The sequence below is a fragment of the Alosa sapidissima genome, chromosome 8 (assembly GCF_018492685.1).
Source record: "Alosa sapidissima isolate fAloSap1 chromosome 8, fAloSap1.pri, whole genome shotgun sequence".
In the NCBI taxonomy this organism is placed as follows: Eukaryota; Metazoa; Chordata; class Actinopteri; order Clupeiformes; family Clupeidae; genus Alosa; species Alosa sapidissima.
The window spans coordinates 9,170,150-9,190,327 of record NC_055964.1 but is presented as its reverse complement, the minus strand read 5'-3'; the positions used below and the strand labels follow the sequence as shown (position 1 = coordinate 9,190,327).

Here is a 20,178-nt window from a genome sequence, read left to right as displayed (position 1 = left end):
ACCTCCCACAGTATTAACAATCACAATTAGTAAGTTTTAATTCCAAACACAACACCCGTTACAGGCCAAAAGTAATTTTATTTATTGAGCCTCCTCCTTATTTGGTCCTGACCCCATGTACCTAGTTTGGTTTTGATACGTGAAAGCTTTGCTGAGATATCACTTCACTTCCTGTTTGGTGGCTTCGCCGCCAATTTTAATTGGCTGTTACGGGCGAACGGTTTTAGATTTGAAGACAAAAAGGGATAACTTTTTTGAGGCTTGGACTGAAGATTATGTGTGTCAAGTTTGGTGTCAATCGGACAAACTTTGTGGCCTGTGAAAACTTTTAGGTGTTTTAGATTAAATCCAATATGGCGGAAAATCCATCATGGCGGAAAATTACGTCATAGGGTGCGTTGAACTCGTTCTAAGGATTCCAACGATACCTCATATTTGACAATCGGGCCAACGGGTCAAAAGTTACTTGCATGAACGCACGTCCAACTTTGGCCTGTTGGTGGCGCTAGAGTGCTCGAGATGCCGACTTGAAACTTGGTGAAATTTATCATGGAACTGTGCCTAATTTTACAACTTTTTACCAGACGGTTCTATGGGCCGTTTTTGTGACGTTTTGTACTGTACTGTGACGCTTCCTCCAGTGCGTCCTCATCCGATTCTGCCTGTGCTATGCTCCATATTCAACTTTACAGTGCTAAAACCTGGCTAAAACTCGAGTCAAAACTGTTGCAGAAAATGTCTTCGGAGATACAACTTCATGTGTTTGATCCTAGTATTCGAGTAGGAAGAAGAACCGCTTCCTGATCGTTTGTCGGTGAACGTTGGTTTAATAGAATGGTAACAATTGCCTGTCAGCTTAAAATTTCTCCTAAAAGAGGTAAACGTTTGTGACAATCGTCATCTTGCTTTCAAGTAATAAACAGTTGGAAACGTTTTAAAATAAAGACCTATTTCTTTACACAGTCAAAAGTCTTTGCAATCTTCCTAGTAGATATTTTATTTCACAACACAGGTAAGCACCCTAAATGCAGTTCAGCCACTGACCTAGCCTGCTAATGCTATCGGAATAGCTAGATAGTTATGGTTTGAATTCCATGATACTATCATTGAAAGACCACTTGGTCATAGCCCAATATATAGATAGATCTAAATGCAAACACGCCTACCTAGCTATATTTTGCTGGAATTGTACCAGAATGCCCACAGAAGCAGAGAATGTGTGCTGCAAGACTTCTCCGGTAATGAGAACTATGGCTTTGATAGCCTGGCATTGGCAGAGGTTAGCCTACTCAAGTTGTTTTCTGTCACGTATGACAGAAAAAGTAGCCTACTATAGGAATCTTATAGTATTTTGGGACTAAATATTACAGTAATCTTATAGGAATACTATAGTATTTGGACATACTATAGGTACTATAAGACTACTATAGAAAAACTATAGCGGTTACAGGATATTATAGAGTTATTAGTAGTACTTCTACAGTATGTCCCAATTATTCCTATAAGATTACTATAATATTTTGTCCCAAATATTATAAGATTCCTATACTACTTTCTCGTAAGGGGATTGCTCATGTGGTTAGAAAAATGGGCAACACCAGTACCCCTGTTGTCTGTATGACCCTGTACCCAGGATTAGAACCAGTCTGCCTTAGCATAATGTACTCCCTTCAAAATGCACTAAACATTCGACTATGACGACTATGGCCCTCTGTGAGACAGAAGATATGAAAGGTAAGATAAACCTTTAGCTTAAAAGGGACAAAAACTGATGAAACTCCTAAAACAAATATACAAAACAGGTCAATTGTCTATAAACAACTTTATTATATTTACATACAGCAGTAGTACTCAAAGTGTGGTCCGCAAGCTCTCTCAAGTGTTCCACAAGTAGATGTGGTAAAATATAATAGATGAGTTGTTTGCAATATTGAACCAACTTGTATGTAAATCCAAACAGTTCTGCAACACTGATGTAACCTATGCCAGTTTAAATCATACGAGTCCTCTGACACCATAAGCAAGGTGCAAAGACAATAAGCAAGGTGGTTCAGTAAGAAGGCCTATTGTGTAAATATACTGTTGAAGTAGGTCTACTGTTTTTTTTTTTTTTGCTAGGTGGTCCGTGAAACACTGACAAATAGTAATATTGCAGTCTATTAAAATAATGCAAACACAAAACAAGAACATCCAAACTATGCACAGAATTAACAATGTCTTCTTTTTGCCAGATGATGCAGACATCTGGCCTACAGATCCTTTGTAAAATAGTGCTGGGATTATTTAGGGAAAAAGGTCTGAGTTGTTGTTTCGGCTTGTATTGTCCTGGGGATCCAAAGGGACAACACACAAAACACATTCGTTGGCTGTGATTTTATAACATTGCTCTTTGATTGCGCTGGGCCATAGGTGGAGCCATCAGGTGTTATTGTGGAGATGTCGCTTTCATCCTCCTCCTCCTCTTGATCAACCCGAGGTCTTCTAGCTGGCCTTGGATGAACAGGCTTGATGGCAGTAGAGGTAGCAGGCCCCCATGCCCATGGTGTATCCGAAGTGCTTGTATCAATACTCATACTTTTCATGAAGTATTCTGTTTGGGTACCTAAAGTAAATAAATATGTATTACTGTCAAGTTACAAGATACTAATAGTACACAGGACATTCACTATCTCACAAAACTGTACTGGTACAATGGAAACAAAAATATTTTAGTGAATGTGGTAAGGTGTATGATGTACTAAGTAGCACACCCACAAGAAGACATTCGGTAATATCAATTCTATCTGTTATGCAATTCATGGGTTTCATCAGGTCCATTTACACAGGTGTATTAATCAAGCACCATGCAGTCTGCATTCATAATCGAGGTGCTTGATTTTATACACCTGTGGAAAGTGACCTGAAGAAACCCATGAATTGACTTTCCAAAACATTGACGAGCACATAAGAACCTGTATTAGCCTACTAGAAAAAGACTTCTAGAAACTAACTAGTACAACAATAAAAGTTAGATCACAAACCTCGTCCACCTCTCACCATACATTCACACACCATCTTTAGGACTGGCTTTTGAGCATACAAAAATGTGAGCACTTCTCATAATACATTAATGTTGGTCTGCCTCTATAGTTTAGCTGTCCTGTAACCCATGGTGTATGTATGATAGATAGATGGTTACTTTATTGATCCCTTAAGGGTTGTTTGGCTGTATGGTTATATGTCTTATGTTTTAAATGTTTTATTGGAGCTAGTATTATGGCATTATGTTCTATTGCTGTATGTCAATTGCTATGTGATTTAATATGGGGGTTTTTTAGCCACCATGTGCCTAGTATAACATCTTGCCAATGGACTACAGTTGAAAATTAGCCTGCTGGCTAACACTGGCACATTTACAGAAATGTTGATCAATGTGCACTGTCCTTTAAAAAAATAAATGAAATGAAATGAACCTTTGCTTCTAACGTGATGACCTAATGTAGGCTAGAAAGCTGTGTAGCCTGACATGAGGATGTGCTCTGGAAGACATACACACTAAGTAAACAGAAAGTAATCAAACAAAACATCATTGTATGTCAATGTAATAATGGCAAGAAGACATAAATTAGACTGAAGTGTAAATACCTGAGCTCTAGTGATAGCAACTTAGCCTAATAGTGCAGGGGTATTGTGTTTTTGATTTTCCCTGTTTAGACTAGAACAATACCCGTACTTAGTTGAGCATAAAATATTGTTGCTAATATTATTATTTGTGGTTTAACGCTTAGGTTAGAAGATTATAGGTTCAACAAGCTAAATCTCTGGGTGGTGTGGTCAGTTTCTTATGAGTGTAGCTACACCAGGCACGTAACTAAAGCATTCCGTTCGCGTTATGTACTGCAACAATTAGCTTCCAATAGGCCTAATCAATGGAAGTAGCTACACCTGGCGTGTTAGTGGCCTGTAGGCTACGTTCGGGAAAATAGACCATTCCTCTAATGGATTTTACCAGAGCCCTTCCTATTAGGCATTCTCTGATTTTACACGTCGCGAACAGAACACTTCAGTTATGTGCCTGGTGTAGCTTCCTGTAATATAGGCTAGCCTAAGCCTAGCTTGTACCCTTTTCATGCATGCTAACGTGAAGAATATGAACATGCTATTTTGTAACAGACGTTAGGTGGAAAAGTTTGTTTGTACTTACAGCCTGTGAGCTGGTGGTCGATCGTCATGACGGTACAGAATCAGGTTTTCAGAACATCGATGCAAAACCACTTTCTAAGGCAGTGAGTGTGGTTGAAATGATTGGAACACAGAACTAATGTTGCACTACTTCGGTGGTGGTGTTCCAACGATAAATCCAAACCATTTCTTCCTCAACTCATGTTTCTAAGGCAAGACATGCAACATTGATGTGTTATTGCCAAAACAATAAAACAGGCACGATTTTTTTTCCGCCATGTTGGCAACTTGCTGTTAGCTCCTACTAGCTGCAGAGAGACAATCCCCTAGCCGCAAAATCTTCCAGTCTTCCTGTAGGCGGTCACAAGCCAAGGTGGGCGAGGCCATGAATAGTCAGATTCCCTTCGGTGTCATTGGGAAGGGCTCTTTCTGATTCGCTTGTTTTTCCGTGTATTTTCTTTCATTGGCTAATGCGGGCAATGGGGTAGAAGATCATTTTCACGTGCAGCATGCATATGCAACTTGGAATGAGCTATAGTATTTCAAAAGTAACAAGTATTAAACGGTTTCTCAGTGAATGTGACCTTTAAAGCTTGCAAGCCAACAGAGAGTTGCTAGACTACCCTGGCTGCAAATTACATTTGCTGCCGCTAGGGTGCGTTTAGATTTCTAGGCTACCATTTAGATAGTTTGTCTTTGAGTTATTGTCACTGACTCATAGTGGGCAATCTACACCAATAGAGTAAATAAGGAAGGGTTCCTTGAGTTACCGAACATTTCCCAGGGCAGAGGTTTATATTGGGATGTCTAACATGAGGGGTCATCATATCTAATCTGTTGACTGATTATGGAAGGAGTCTCTTGCTTTCAGATGTTTTTCCAGGTATTGTACAAGTGAAGGGATAGACGAAAAAGGCTTTTAGAAAGAAGTATTTTGTAGTATTTTGAAAATACAAAAATACAGTATTTTATTTTGATACATTTTTTGGCTGCTGTATTTTGTAGCTTATTTTGATACATTTTTAAGGTGGGTATTTGGTATTTTATTTGAAAATACATTTTGATGTATTTGTGCCCATCCCTGGTTGTCTGCAGCTGCCTCTCAGTAGGCTACATCTCTGTATTTCAGCAATGTCAACATTTCAGGCATCAATAAAGGTGATGATGAAACGTTATCCCATTGTTCAATATTTGATAGCCTGTCACAGGAACGTTATTTCGCTAAAATCGCCCTGATTTGGTGCATTTGGCTAGCCTAATGGTACAGTAGCCTAACTTTTTTTTCTCTGTTCAAAACTCGGTTTACACAAAGACGATTGACTTTCTTAGAAGCTGTGAAATTTGGCCAGAAAGGAACATGTCTTCCCTCTGAAAGTTGACACAAAATCAAACAACATTTAATCATTGTTAGGTTGTTGCTAGGGTGTCCATGGTGGCTACTATCAGAAATAAAGGAGTTACTACAGTGGTTTGCTAGTATAATCATGTTGGTTGCCAAGGGCGTAGGTTTGGTCTCAGCTTTGGTGGGGACACATCCCCAACTCCTGTTGTCACAATACCAACATTAGTGTTTCAATACCTATACTAAGTGAAGAATCTCAATTTCAATACTTTTGCGATTTTTTTAAAACTTGATTTGGTTTGTGTGATTTGTGAGATCATTCACATCAGTGGCAATCATAGAATTTGATTGACCCTCCACACACACACACACACACACACACACATAGAAAGTGATGGTTGTCATCAGTGTTGGGCAAGTTACTTCAAAATCGTATTATGTATTACTCATTACTGTCATTTCAAAATAATTTGTTACATTATAATATGTATCTGAATTGTAAGGCATTACACTACTATTGTATTACTTTTGAGTTACTTTCACCAAAATATCTAGAAATATGAATTTGGAATTCTAAATGCAGTTTATTATGCTCAATGCAGCTCATTGCACTTCTAATGGAGGGTGATGTGGTATAACATAATGACTGAGCTAGGCTTAAGGCAGTAGAATGCAATAGGCACAGGCTTAACTTTAGGCTTAGGCCTACTCATTAAAATTAACAGAGAGCCCACTACCTGTATATTGCAACCCAAAACTTAGACATTTCTGAAACATGTAATATGTATTTCAAATACAAAATAGTATTTTGTCATTTTTATTTTATTGGGTTGAAGGAAATGGCTCTGTATTTTGTATCAAAATACTTTTTTGGTGTGTATTTTTGTATTTTAAAAATACTGCAAAATACTATGTGAAAAACACTAAAAAAAAGTTACTACTTGATGAATAATTGGTAATTAGACAACAATGGTTAATGTTTATCGCAATCAGCTAATGTGAGAACAGCTGTGTTCAACGACATTCGCAGCTTTTCAGTGACGGCCTTTGCTTAAGCATCAGCTCTGGTCTGAAGTATAAGTATAAATACTCTTTTGATCCCGTGAGGGAAATTTGGTCTCTGCATTTATCCCAATCTGTGAATTAGTGAAACACACTCAGCACACAGTGAGGTACCCACTAATCACGGCGCAGTAAGCTGCCTGCAACAACAGCGGCGCTCAGGGAGCAGTGAGGGGTTAGGTGCCTTGCTCAAGGGCACTTCAGCCGTACCTACTGATCGGGGTTTGAACCGGCAACCCTCCGGTCACAAGTCCGAAGCGTTAACCAGTAGGCCACGGCTGCCCTGAAGCACTGGTGTGAAGTCGTACGCAAGTAAAGATGAGCAAGGTTACCTGTGCAAGTTCACATAAGGACACCGACAAAGGCAACAATGTCCTTTTGTATCCAAGCCAATTAACAGAAAAAATGTCATATCTCAATGAACCACAATGACATCAATAGATGGTAAGGTGTTGAGTGTGTTTGAATTCCCTTCCTTGTAGCATCCTTTTCTGCATTGCACAGTGGGAGAAGTTCACCTTGTTTAATTAAGGGACCGTTCGTTATTTATAAACGGGGCCACCGGAGGAAAATAGGGGAGGGTCATGTCTTTTTATTCTTTGTTGAGGGGAGGGTCACCTAACTTTTTTTTGTCTAGGAGGCAGGGTCACCCATCTTTTGTATGAATGAAAACAGCAAAAAGTCCAAGTGGCTTGTTTGGTTGTTGATTTCTGTCGCCATATAACGTTCTCTTTCGTTCCATAGCTCTGTCAACATTGAACAATGAAAATAAGGGAGATTTCCCGGGTTTCTCACGCAAAATACGGAAAATGTCAACATTCGTCTCCATTAACTTTGGAAGGGTTGGAGCAACAAAGTAGCCTACTTTATTCACGCCTAACAGCCATATCCATTTGGTCAACTTTATCCAGCCCTAAAAAAGTTCAATTTAACTTTGGTTTACTTGTAGTTTACAGTGTAGCCTAACTTTAAACAGTGTGCATGCTTAACATAAAGCACACTTGTGCTTCATTCATCCACACATCCAGCTCCTAACGTTTTGACAAGCATTTCTACCAATTGACCTCGTTCCTGCCCATCTCTAGCTTTGCTGTCTCCATCCTTTCTGTTTTTGTTGTTTGCAAAAAAATATATATAGTATTTATTGGTAACCAGCAACAAGTGCAATTTGTTAATCGCTGTCATTCTCTCTCCTGCCAACAAAAATGTGTTACGTTCCAAATAGCAGTGCGTAATTCTGCTTCATAAAGTTGAACAAATACATTTGGTCATATAAATAGCCAGTTTATGGTCTACAGTGTAGTTGGTAAGTTATGGTAGGCCAACTTGGAGTGAATATACAGGGGGAATTCTTTGTCTAGCTGAGTAGCCTGGCAGGTGCGCACGTAGGCATAGCCTACGGCCGAACACTGCAAGCGCTAATGAATCGTGCTCTCACGACAACCACGTTGTTAACTTAAATAGGCCTAGGTTAACATCACTCTGAGTTCGCATTCAAGCAAGCAAAACGATGATTTGAATACATCTGTTTCACTGGAGGGGCTAGGGGTAACAACAGGACAACACAGAGACAGGCCAGAATGCAGGACTAATGTTATGAGAGTATTACAGTAATATGGGATATTCTACGGGAAAATATTAAAACGGCAAGACAGCGGGGAAACGTTAAAATGATAAACCCGGAAAGAGTTGGCATGTTAGTTATTCTTCGGTCCCTGTGATTATTTGTGAAATTGTGCAAACGGCCTTTTAAAGCCATTTGAGAAGGAAGGAGTGTAAGCTCCCAAATTGACGCTCGTCTAAAAAATTGAGTTTTGGATGTTCAGCTTCGGCAGCTTTACAATGACTGAGGAAGCCAAGAGACGAGTCCATAGAAACAAGTTCATGTGTTGAATTTGTTATTACCCAGTGTGCTTTGTTGAATGGTCTCAATGCTTTATTGTTTTATTTCATGTGAATACTTACTAGAGGAGTAACTTTTCAAGTGGCTAATGCAGTTGCAGGAAGAAGTCGCAGTTTGAACGAAGTTTCTACGTCAAACGGTTGAAGCTGAATTAAACGCACAAATACGTAGAAGAAAAATAAGAAGAAGAAATCGGATAACAGTAGAGTGCATTTTCATGCCCTCTAATGACACTCATGATAACTTGAAATAGAAGGACAGAAGATAGGTGATTGATGTCCACAAGCATGAATTTCACGAGACAAATTAGAACAAACTGTTCCGGTAAAAATATTCTTGCCATGTTTAAAATGCTGCACTTTTCCCCGTCATAGCCTATCTCTGGCAATTCATTTTTGGATGACAGCTGCTAACGATCATCCTCCACAACCATGAGGATAGGTAGGCTAAACCCAGATAGCAAGGTGACATTGATATGATGTTGATTTTCCATCCAAATCATCATTTTGGTTGAGATTGAAATCTCAATGGTAAATAGACATTGAATCAGCATTACAATCCTGACAAAACCCCGACAGTGCATGAGCATAGATAGAGAGACATCGAAACAACATTGGTTTATAGTTTATATTGCCATAATCGATAGAGCATCGATACATAGTTCAGTAAAAGATATTGAAAAGTCATGGATGTATGGTTTACTGGGAAATTTTGACGTGGTCATTGAAAAGTAGTGGATTTTTAGTTGACCGCGCGACGACGTTTGAACTGTCCGGTGGGAGATCATTTTGAGCAACGGTTCAGTCAGACCAGAGCCATAGAGAGAAGATTACATCTTTATAGTTGGCCATATAATGACATACTTAGGTTAATACTGTATTTCACCAGTTAGGGCACAAAAATGGCCAGTAGCTGCACTGTGTAGCCTATCTTGACATGTCTTTAAGTTTTGGGTTACAGGTAGTGGGCTCTCTGTTGATTTTAATGAGTAGGCCTAAGCCTAAAGTTACAGCATTTCTATCACAATTGACCAGACTTTGACCTTTTGTCTTCTTTTAACAAAATTCTGGCTATGATTGTTCCTTGTATTGCATCATGAGCCATCACTGCACCTATTGCATTCTACTGTAGCCTTAAGCCTAGCTCAGTCATTATGTTGTACCACATCACCCTCCATTAGAAGTGCAATGAGCTGCATTGAGCATAATAAACTGCATTTAGAATTCCAAATCCATATTTCCAGATATTTTGGTAAAAGTAACTTAAAAGTAATACAATAGTAGTGTAATGCCTTACAATTCAGAGACAGTAATATTATAATGTAATGAATTACTTTGAATAAGTAATACATAATATATTACGATTTTGAAGTAACTTGCCCAACACTGATTAAACCACATGTCACTGCTTGACTAAATGAAAAATATAGGCTACTGAACATGCATGGAGATCGTCATAGTTGACAGAAATTACGATACTGATTATATAATAACCTATAGGTCCAAATCTAAATGTTTGGGTTCAGTTTATGAAGTGTTGCTACAGCATGATACTGTGTGTTTGTTATTTATGGGGGGGAATCAGGGGGGGATTTTGGTATCGGTGGGCTTGTGTGTGTGTGTGTGTGTGGGGGGGGGGGGGGGGGGGGGGGGGTCGTCGGTCCAGTAGTGGGCCAGTCCAGGAGAAAATTGCCAGGGCCGAATTTTGTTCCCAGTCCGACCCTGCTCAAGCATGAATGAGTTTGTAAGTTAGGCTACGATGTACATAGACGGAATATGATTATTCTAAAGTTTCACTTGTAAGTAGCCTTCAGTTTAACATATTTATCTAACACTGTATATCTTTCTTCTATTTCTGTTAGGTGCCTCTTCACTCAACTGGATGGTCAGGCTGACTGCAACCGTAGGCCTACTGAATAGATGGCAGGGAAGCACAGCACACGGGAATTTATAAATGAAGAAGAGTGAATAAATGCACTTGCTTTTCAAACTGATAACAAGTTGTCAATGGTTATTTATGCAAGCTTGTGTAGCCTAAACCAGACATACCTAGGCCTAGCCAAATGTATCCTGGCTGTAGATAAAGCAGGGTATGAATTTCCCAATATTTTGCCAGATTTATAGTGGTTTACTGCGGTTTAATATGAATTGAAATACCATTGAAATCGCATTGATCTTTAGTTTGGTTGTAATTTCAACATTGTTTCAATATTTATTTTAATTGAAATACAATTGAAATTCCGCTGGTCTATAGTTAATAAATCAACATTGTTTCAATATTAACTGAGGGTGCAAACTGATGTTAAATCAACATCGAAATCCGACATTGATTCAATGATTTATGGTTGACAATGTAATGTTGATTCTACATAGTTTCAATGCCCGTCTGCTATCTGGGAACAGTCGTTCGTCGCCTTTTTGCTTGTTATTGTAAAACCAACTGTTAGGGCTTACACAAGTGGTCGGCATCCCAGTCAATATTTGATATTAAAATTTCTAGAAGCTATTTACTCCGCAGTGCCTTCCCAGATAGCAAACATACACTGGGACGGAACTGGGCCACACCTACCACAACGTCCGGTTGTCTGCAGCTGCCTCTCAGTAGGCTACATCTCTGTATTTCAGCAATGTCAACATTTCAGGCATCAATAAAGGTGATGATGAAACGTTATCCCATTGTTCAATATTTGATAGCCTGTCACAGGAACGTTATTTCGCTAAAATCGCCCTGATTTGGTGCATTTGGCTAGCCTAATGGTACAGTAGCCTAACTTTTTTTCTCTGTTCAAAACTCGGTTTACACAAAGACGATAGACTTTCTTAGAAGCTGTGAAATTTGGCCAGAAAGGAACATGTCTTCCCTCTGAAAGTTGACACAAAATCAAACAACATTTAATCATTGTTAGGTTGTTGCTAGGGTGTCCATGGTGGCTACTATCAGAAATAAAGGAGTTACTACAGTGGTTTGTAGTATAATCACGTTGGTTGCCAAGGGCGTAGGTTTGGTCTCAGCTTTGGTGGGGACACATCCCCAACTCCTGTTGTCACAATACCAACATTAGTGTTTCAATACCTATACTAAGTGAAGAATCTCAATTTCAATACTTTTGCGATTTTTTTAAAACTTGATTTGGTTTGTGTGATTTGTGAGATCATTCACATCAGTGGCAATCATAGAATTTGATTGACCCTCCACACACACACACACACACACACACACATAGAAAGTGATGGTTGTCATCAGTGTTGGGCAAGTTACTTCAAAATCGTATTATGTATTACTCATTACTGTCATTTCAAAATAATTTGTTACATTATAATATGTATCTGAATTGTAAGGCATTACACTACTATTGTATTACTTTTGAGTTACTTTCACCAAAATATCTAGAAATATGAATTTGGAATTCTAAATGCAGTTTATTATGCTCAATGCAGCTCATTGCACTTCTAATGGAGGGTGATGTGGTATAACATAATGACTGAGCTAGGCTTAAGGCAGTAGAATGCAATAGGCACAGTGATGGCTCATGATGTAATACAAGGAACAATCATAGCCAGAATTTTGTTAAAAGCAGACCAAAGGTCAAAGTCTGGTCGATTGTGATAGAAATGCTGTAACTTTAGGCTTAGGCCTACTCATTAAAATTAACAGAGAGCCCACTACCTGTATATTGCAACCCAAAACTTAGACATTTCTGAAACATGTAATATGCATTTCAAATACAAAATAGTATTTTGTCATTTTTATTTTATTGGGTTGAAGGAAATGGCTCTGTATTTTGTATCAAAATACTTTTTTGGTGTGTATTTTTGTATTTTAAAAATACTGCAAAATACTATGTGAAAAACACTAAAAAAAAGTTACTACTTGATGAATAATTGGTAATTAGACAACAATGGTTAATGTTTATCGCAATCAGCTAATGTGAGAACAGCTGTGTTCAATGACATTCACAGCTTTTCAGTGACGGCCTTTGCTTAAGCATCAGCTCTGGTCTGAAGTATAAGTATAAGTATAAATACTCTTTTGATCCCGTGAGGGAAATTTGGTCTCTGCATTTATCCCAATCTGTGAATTAGTGAAACACACTCAGCACACAGTGAACACACAGTGAGGTACCCACTAATCACGGCGCAGTAAGCTGCCTGCAACAACAGCGGCGCTCAGGGAGCAGTGAGGGGTTAGGTGCCTTGCTCAAGGGCACTTCAGCCGTGCCTACTGATCGGGGTTTGAACCGGCAACCCTCCGGTCACAAGTCCGAAGCGTTAACCAGTAGGCCACGGCTGCCCTGAAGCACTGGTGTGAAGTCGTATGCAAGTAAAGATGAGCAAGGTTACCTGTGCAAGTTCACATAAGGACACCGACAAAGGCAACAATGTCCTTTTGTATCCAAGCCAATTAACAGAAAAAATGTCAGATATCTCAATGAACCACAATGACATCAATAGATGGTAAGGTGTTGAGTGTGTTTGAATTCCCTTCCTTGTAGCATCCTTTTCTGCATTGCACAGTGGGAGAAGTTCACCTTGTTTAATTAAGGGACCGTTCGTTATTTATAAACGGGGCCACCGGAGGAAAATAGGGGAGGGTCATGTCTTTTTATTCTTTGTTGAGGGGAGGGTCACCTAACTTTTTTTTTGTCTAGGAGGCAGGGTCACCCATCTTTTGTATGAATGAAAACAGCAAAAAGTCCAAGTGGCTTGTTTGGTTGTTGATTTCTGTCGCCATATAACGTTCTCTTTCGTTCCATAGCTCCGTCAACATTGAACAATGAAAATAAGGGAGATTTCCCGGGTTTCTCACGCAAAATACGGAAAATGTCAACATTCGTCTCCATTAACTTTGGAAGGGTTGGAGCAACAAAGTAGCCTACTTTATTCACGCCTAACAGCCATATCCATTTGGTCAACTTTATCCAGCCCTAAAAAAGTTCAATTTAACTTTGGTTTACTTGTAGTTTACAGTGTAGCCTAACTTTAAACAGTGTGCATGCTTAACATAAAGCACACTTGTGCTTCATTCATCCACACATCCAGCTCCTAACGTTTTGACAAGCATTTCTACCAATTGACCTCGTTCCTGCCCATCTCTAGCTTTGCTGTCTCCATCCTTTCTGTTTTTGTTGTTTGCAAAAAAATATATATAGTATTTATTGGTAACCAGCAACAAGTGCAATTTGTTAATCGCTGTCATTCTCTCTCCTGCCAACAAAAATGTGTTACGTTCCAAATAGCAGTGCGTAATTCTGCTTCATAAAGTTGAACAAATACATTTGGTCATATAAATAGCCAGTTTATGGTCTACAGTGTAGTTGGTAAGTTATGGTAGGCCAACTTGGAGTGAATATACAGGGGGAATTCTTTGTCTAGCTGAGTAGCCTGGCAGGTGCGCACGTAGGCATAGCCTACGGCCGAACACTGCAAGCGCTAATGAATCGTGCTCTCACGACAACCACGTTGTTAACTTAAATAGGCCTAGGTTAACATCACTCTGAGTTCGCATTCAAGCAAGCAAAACGATGATTTGAATACATCTGTTTCACTGGAGGGGCTAGGGGTAACAACAGGACAACACAGAGACAGGCCAGAATGCAGGACTAATGTTATGAGAGTATTACAGTAATATGGGATATTCTACGGGAAAATATTAAAACGGCAAGACAGCGGGGAAACGTTAAAATGATAAACCCGGAAAGAGTTGGCATGTTAGTTATTCTTCGGTCCCTGTGATTATTTGTGAAATTGTGCAAACGGCCTTTTAAAGCCATTTGAGAAGGAAGGAGTGTAAGCTCCCAAATTGACGCTCGTCTAAAAAATTGAGTTTTGGATAATGTTCAGCTTCGGCAGCTTTACAATGACTGAGGAAGCCAAGAGACGAGTCCATAGAAACAAGTTCATGTGTTGAATTTGTTATTACCCAGTGTGCTTTGTTGAATGGTCTCAATGCTTTATTGTTTTATTTCATGTGAATACTTACTAGAGGAGTAACTTTTCAAGTGGCTAATGCAGTTGCAGGAAGAAGTCGCAGTTTGAACGAAGTTTCTACGTCAAACGGTTGAAGCTGAATTAAACGCACAAATACGTAGAAGAAAAATAAGAAGAAGAAATCGGATAACAGTAGAGTGCATTTTCATGCCCTCTAATGACACTCATGATAACTTGAAATAGAAGGACAGAAGATAGGTGATTGATGTCCACAAGCATGAATTTCACGAGACAAATTAGAACAAACTGTTCCGGTAAAAATATTCTTGCCATGTTTAAAATGCTGCACTTTTCCCCGTCATAGCCTATCTCTGGCAATTCATTTTTGGATGACAGCTGCTAACGATCATCCTCCACAACCATGAGGATAGGTAGGCTAAACCCAGATAGCAAGGTGACATTGATATGATGTTGATTTTCCATCCAAATCATCATTTTGGTTGAGATTGAAATCTCAATGGTAAATAGACATTGAATCAGCATTACAATCCTGACAAAACCCCGACAGTGCATGAGCATAGATAGAGAGACATCGAAACAACATTGGTTTATAGTTTATATTGCCATAATCGATAGAGCATCGATACATAGTTCAGTAAAAGATATTGAAAAGTCATGGATGTATGGTTTACTGGGAAATTTTGACGTGGTCATTGAAAAGTAGTGGATTTTTAGTTGACCGCGCGACGACGTTTGAACTGTCCGGTGGGAGATCATTTTGAGCAACGGTTCAGTCAGACCAGAGCCATAGAGAGAAGATTACATCTTTATAGTTGGCCATATAATGACATACTTAGGTTAATACTGTATTTCACCAGTTAGGGCACAAAAATGGCCAGTAGCTGCACTGTGTAGCCTATCTTGACATGTCTTTAAGTTTTGGGTTACAGGTAGTGGGCTCTCTGTTGATTTTAATGAGTAGGCCTAAGCCTAAAGTTACAGCATTTCTATCACAATTGACCAGACTTTGACCTTTTGTCTTCTTTTAACAAAATTCTGGCTATGATTGTTCCTTGTATTGCATCATGAGCCATCACTGCACCTATTGCATTCTACTGTAGCCTTAAGCCTAGCTCAGTCATTATGTTGTACCACATCACCCTCCATTAGAAGTGCAATGAGCTGCATTGAGCATAATAAACTGCATTTAGAATTCCAAATCCATATTTCCAGATATTTTGGTAAAAGTAACTTAAAAGTAATACAATAGTAGTGTAATGCCTTACAATTCAGAGACAGTAATATTATAATGTAATGAATTACTTTGAATAAGTAATACATAATATATTACGATTTTGAAGTAACTTGCCCAACACTGATTAAACCACATGTCACTGCTTGACTAAATGAAAAATATAGGCTACTGAACATGCATGGAGATCGTCATAGTTGACAGAAATTACGATACTGATTATATAATAACCTATAGGTCCAAATCTAAATGTTTGGGTTCAGTTTATGAAGTGTTGCTACAGCATGATACTGTGTGTTTGTTATTTATGGGGGGGAATCAGGGGGGGATTTTGGTATCGGTGGGCTTGTGTGTGTGTGTGTGTGTGTGGGGGGGGGGGGGGGGGGGGGGGTCGTCGGTCCAGTAGTGGGCCAGTCCAGGAGAAAATTGCCAGGGCCGAATTTTGTTCCCAGTCCGACCCTGCTCAAGCATGAATGAGTTTGTAAGTTAGGCTACGATGTACATAGACGGAATATGATTATTCTAAAGTTTCACTTGTAAGTAGCCTTCAGTTTAACATATTTATCTAACACTGTATATCTTTCTTCTATTTCTGTTAGGTGCCTCTTCACTCAACTGGATGGTCAGGCTGACTGCAACCGTAGGCCTACTGAATAGATGGCAGGGAAGCACAGCACACGGGAATTTATAAATGAAGAAGAGTGAATAAATGCACTTGCTTTTCAAACTGATAACAAGTTGTCAATGGTTATTTATGCAAGCTTGTGTAGCCTAAACCAGACATACCTAGGCCTAGCCAAATGTATCCTGGCTGTAGATAAAGCAGGGTATGAATTTCCCAATATTTTGCCAGATTTATAGTGGTTTACTGCGGTTTAATATGAATTGAAATACCATTGAAATCGCATTGATCTTTAGTTTGGTTGTAATTTCAACATTGTTTCAATATTTATTTTAATTGAAATACAATTGAAATTCCGCTGGTCTATAGTTAATAAATCAACATTGTTTCAATATTAACTGAGGGTGCAAACTGATGTTAAATCAACATCGAAATCCGACATTGATTCAATGATTTATGGTTGACAATGTAATGTTGATTCTACATAGTTTCAATGCCCGTCTGCTATCTGGGAACAGTCGTTCGTCGCCTTTTTGCTTCTTATTGTAAAACCAACTGTTAGGGCTTACACAAGTGGTCGGCATCCCAGTCAATATTTGATATTAAAATTTCTAGAAGCTATTTACTCTGCAGTGCCTTCCCAGATAGCAAACATACACTGGGACGGAACTGGGCCACACCTACCACAACGTCCGGCACGGATCTGCATAATGGACCTGATCCGGCGTCCAAACGCACATCGGTCCAAAATTGGTCTGGATCCGTTTGACGGATCTGGTACCAATAAGGGCTAAGACTGGCCCAGTTCCGTATGGTAGTCTGTGTTACTGATGTGTTCCAGATCTGTTTATCATATGCAATACGGGTCCGCTTATTGTGTGTGGTACGGACTCGTTTATCAGACATCAGCCGGCTTTATTTGACATGTGAAATGTGATTGGTAATTAGGGCTAATTATCCTGAAAAATCTGTTTGCTACACATTTGCTAACAGGTTCGTTATAGGTTCACCCAGGCTAAAGTTCACAGTAACGTTTTCCCAACAGCTCAACTGATAAACATAAGCTAGGCTACAAACACAAGGGGGGGTAAAAAAAACTTTACATATAAGTGTCTTATTATTTTTTTTATTCAACAACCTGGCTGTAGAAGTGCAATCCCAGACAAAGTTTAAGTCGTGTTAATTCCACATTTATTCCTTTTTGCAAATAGGCTAAGTCACAATTACACTCGTTTTTTATCATCAGTGATCCTGTTAGCGTCATCACTGTTTTTTTCCAAAATAGTTATTGTGATAGCTGTTTTGCTTAAGTTAAGCTAGTTGTTGTTGCTGGAAAATAATAGTAGTTATCAATCGCTCGGTTGCTTGTTGTTGTCTCTGAATAAACCAACAGAGATAAAAAGCAGATACTACCTTGAAAAGTTGGGCTGTCCTAGTCCAACCCCAGGCTGGCAAATCATGTCAAAAGATTGATAGTGAGCAAACCAAAGATCCTTGATTAACATTACTGCTTGGACTTCTGCATGCGTGGCAAGAATATGGGGTTGTTTCATAGCACTGTTAGATCTGACACAAACAACAATTGACTACTTTTACCACTGCTAGGTAATAATAAAAATAATGAAACGAACATATGATCAATATTGAGCCAACTATATCTTCTTTTCCAGCCTTACTGTAGAAATGAAGTGGCCATGGGAACATAGTGCACCCCCATGGTTTCTAAATTTGTGCCATTCCAAAATACCTTTTTTTTCTTTAGCAGCCAGTTGATAATGAAGTAGGGAAAGGACAGTCAATTTAGAATCAGCACCTTAATTAATATCATTACCACCTGGGTCTGCTGTGAAAAAATGGTCCTTCGGCTCATATCCGTATCACAGGTTTGGGCCAAATCAGTGTTTTGTATTTTAAACGCATCTCCTGACTTCCAGTTGAGTTGCGGAAATTGGACCTGGGACAAATCTGTAAACCGGTGATAAAACAGCATTGCTAGCAGAGCTGAAACCTGTATCGGGAGTAGACCTGGCCCACAGTCAGATACCGTATGTCCGCTACAGGCGGATCTAAAGGCTTTTATGCGGATCCGGCCCAAAGGAAATTGCTATCTGGGTTGCCTACCATTCTTGCCTACCACTCTAGTTGTAAACAAACAGTGACCTAACATTAGAACGGAGGTGCAAAACCTTAATATACAGAAAAACAGGCTTAGATGTGGTGGACTCTGCCCAGCTTCCCTCATTGTCAGGCCATGATTTATCACAGGATCCACCAAACTTGCTCTAATATCATCTGAAATATTGTTCTGTGCATAGCCTCGTCGACCACATCCTACTCCTCTCTCTCTTTGTCTTCCTCTACCTCTTGCTCTCCCTGCCTCCATGCTCGCAAAGTTCTCAAAATCGCTGAACTGAGGCCTATTTGTGACCTTGCTGATTGGTGTTCAGTTTTGTAAGTAAGTATTTTCAAGTGTTTTTAATCACCCAATGTGTTTTGTATTTTGAATAGATGTGTTGTCCCAATGGTACCCCTGACATTTTATTTATGAACAAAGTGTCTTGTGTATGAAATAGTGTGTAGTGTGCAGGAGCAGTGTGTTGCAGAAAGGTGCAAGTGTGTTGCAGAATTGGAACTAAAGTGCAAAGCAGCGCTTTTGTTTAAGGCATGGTTTGGTTACACTGTGTTTAAGGTATAGTAACAAAAGCTTCAAGTTGTGTTACTTTGGTCTAAGCATGTGTCTATAGTGTTCAAGCAATGGGCAAAAACTGTAATAGTCCTTGGCAACTGGAACAGATAAAAACTTAATCACAAAAAAGTATCCCATTTTGCAAGCAGCATATATTAAGTCTTTTGTCACAGTTCTAATCATTGTCAAACCAACAATCCTCAGTTTTTTTTTAGAATGATCATATCAAATTTGCAATTAGCTTCAAGCCACAATGCGTATAAAACATTCATTGCAACCTTTGTCTTTCTTTAACACTGTAAATGATCTCAATTGTCACTCACCAATTATGGCCGAGGGTCTCTGTTGACGGCGTGATCTTTGAGAGTGTACTCGTTCTACTGCACCACCACCACGATCCTGAGTCTCTTCATTGGAAGTGATGCCACAGCTGCGGCAGCGCCCCCTGCTGAATCTGGAGTGCTGCTGCACATCCGTGCTGGAGAATAAACTAGTGAGCTCCGGGTCTGCAGAATCAGTGTCCATGGTTAGGGGTCGCAACTCCCTAGGAGACCAGCCCTTGGCCAATTCCATGACTCAGGTGTTGTCCAGTGGATAGCGGCTGCGATATGGCTTCAGCTGATCATTATGAACCTCTTTGGTCTTTTGGTCTTTGTCAGCATATATGTATACATATTTCCATACTTTCACTTATATTAGGGATACAAATATGCTTCTAATTTGATGACACTATGTACTTTCACTGATATTAGTGGCGCACAACTATGTTTTTTAACTAGGTGGGAACAGTGGCCTCTGAAGTAGGCCTGCACAGTGCAATTTCGAGGGGGAAAAGTCTAAAAATGCCCATCTCATATGAAGTTAAGGAAAGAAAGAGAGAGAGGAGCCAGACGTGGACGAAGATGAAGACGAGGATGTGGACAAAAACGAGGACCAGTGCGGAGGCGTGTATCAAATATCAGGGCTATTTTGGTGGACCATGCGATAAATCATGACCTATCCATAAGGGAGGCTGGGTAAAGAGCCCTAACCTCAGTTGCTACACAGTAGCGTCAATAATACAGGACATTAAGGACAGGACATGGAGAACAGGCATATCTTCAGATTGTACTCACTGTATTTGTCACATGATTATGTATCCTATTACAGTACTAACTGTACTGTACAAAAATGGGTAGTGCTGTAAAGTGTATGTATGTGAGATCAAATTTATGATCATATGA

At 39.4% G+C, this 20,178-nt stretch overlaps 1 protein-coding gene across 1 annotated transcript in view; it reads right to left on the bottom strand.

Annotated features, from left to right (window-relative positions):
- The window catches only part of LOC121714864 (NXPE family member 3-like), a 91,186-nt gene extending 71,887 nt beyond the window's left edge, over nucleotides 1-19,299 (bottom strand). The window contains exon 1 of the mRNA XM_042100011.1: nucleotides 19,279-19,299. The gene's annotated coding sequence lies outside the window, so the exon portion shown is untranslated. The remainder of the gene's footprint in view (nucleotides 1-19,278) is intronic.
- Between the last annotated feature and the right edge of the window lie 879 nt (nucleotides 19,300-20,178).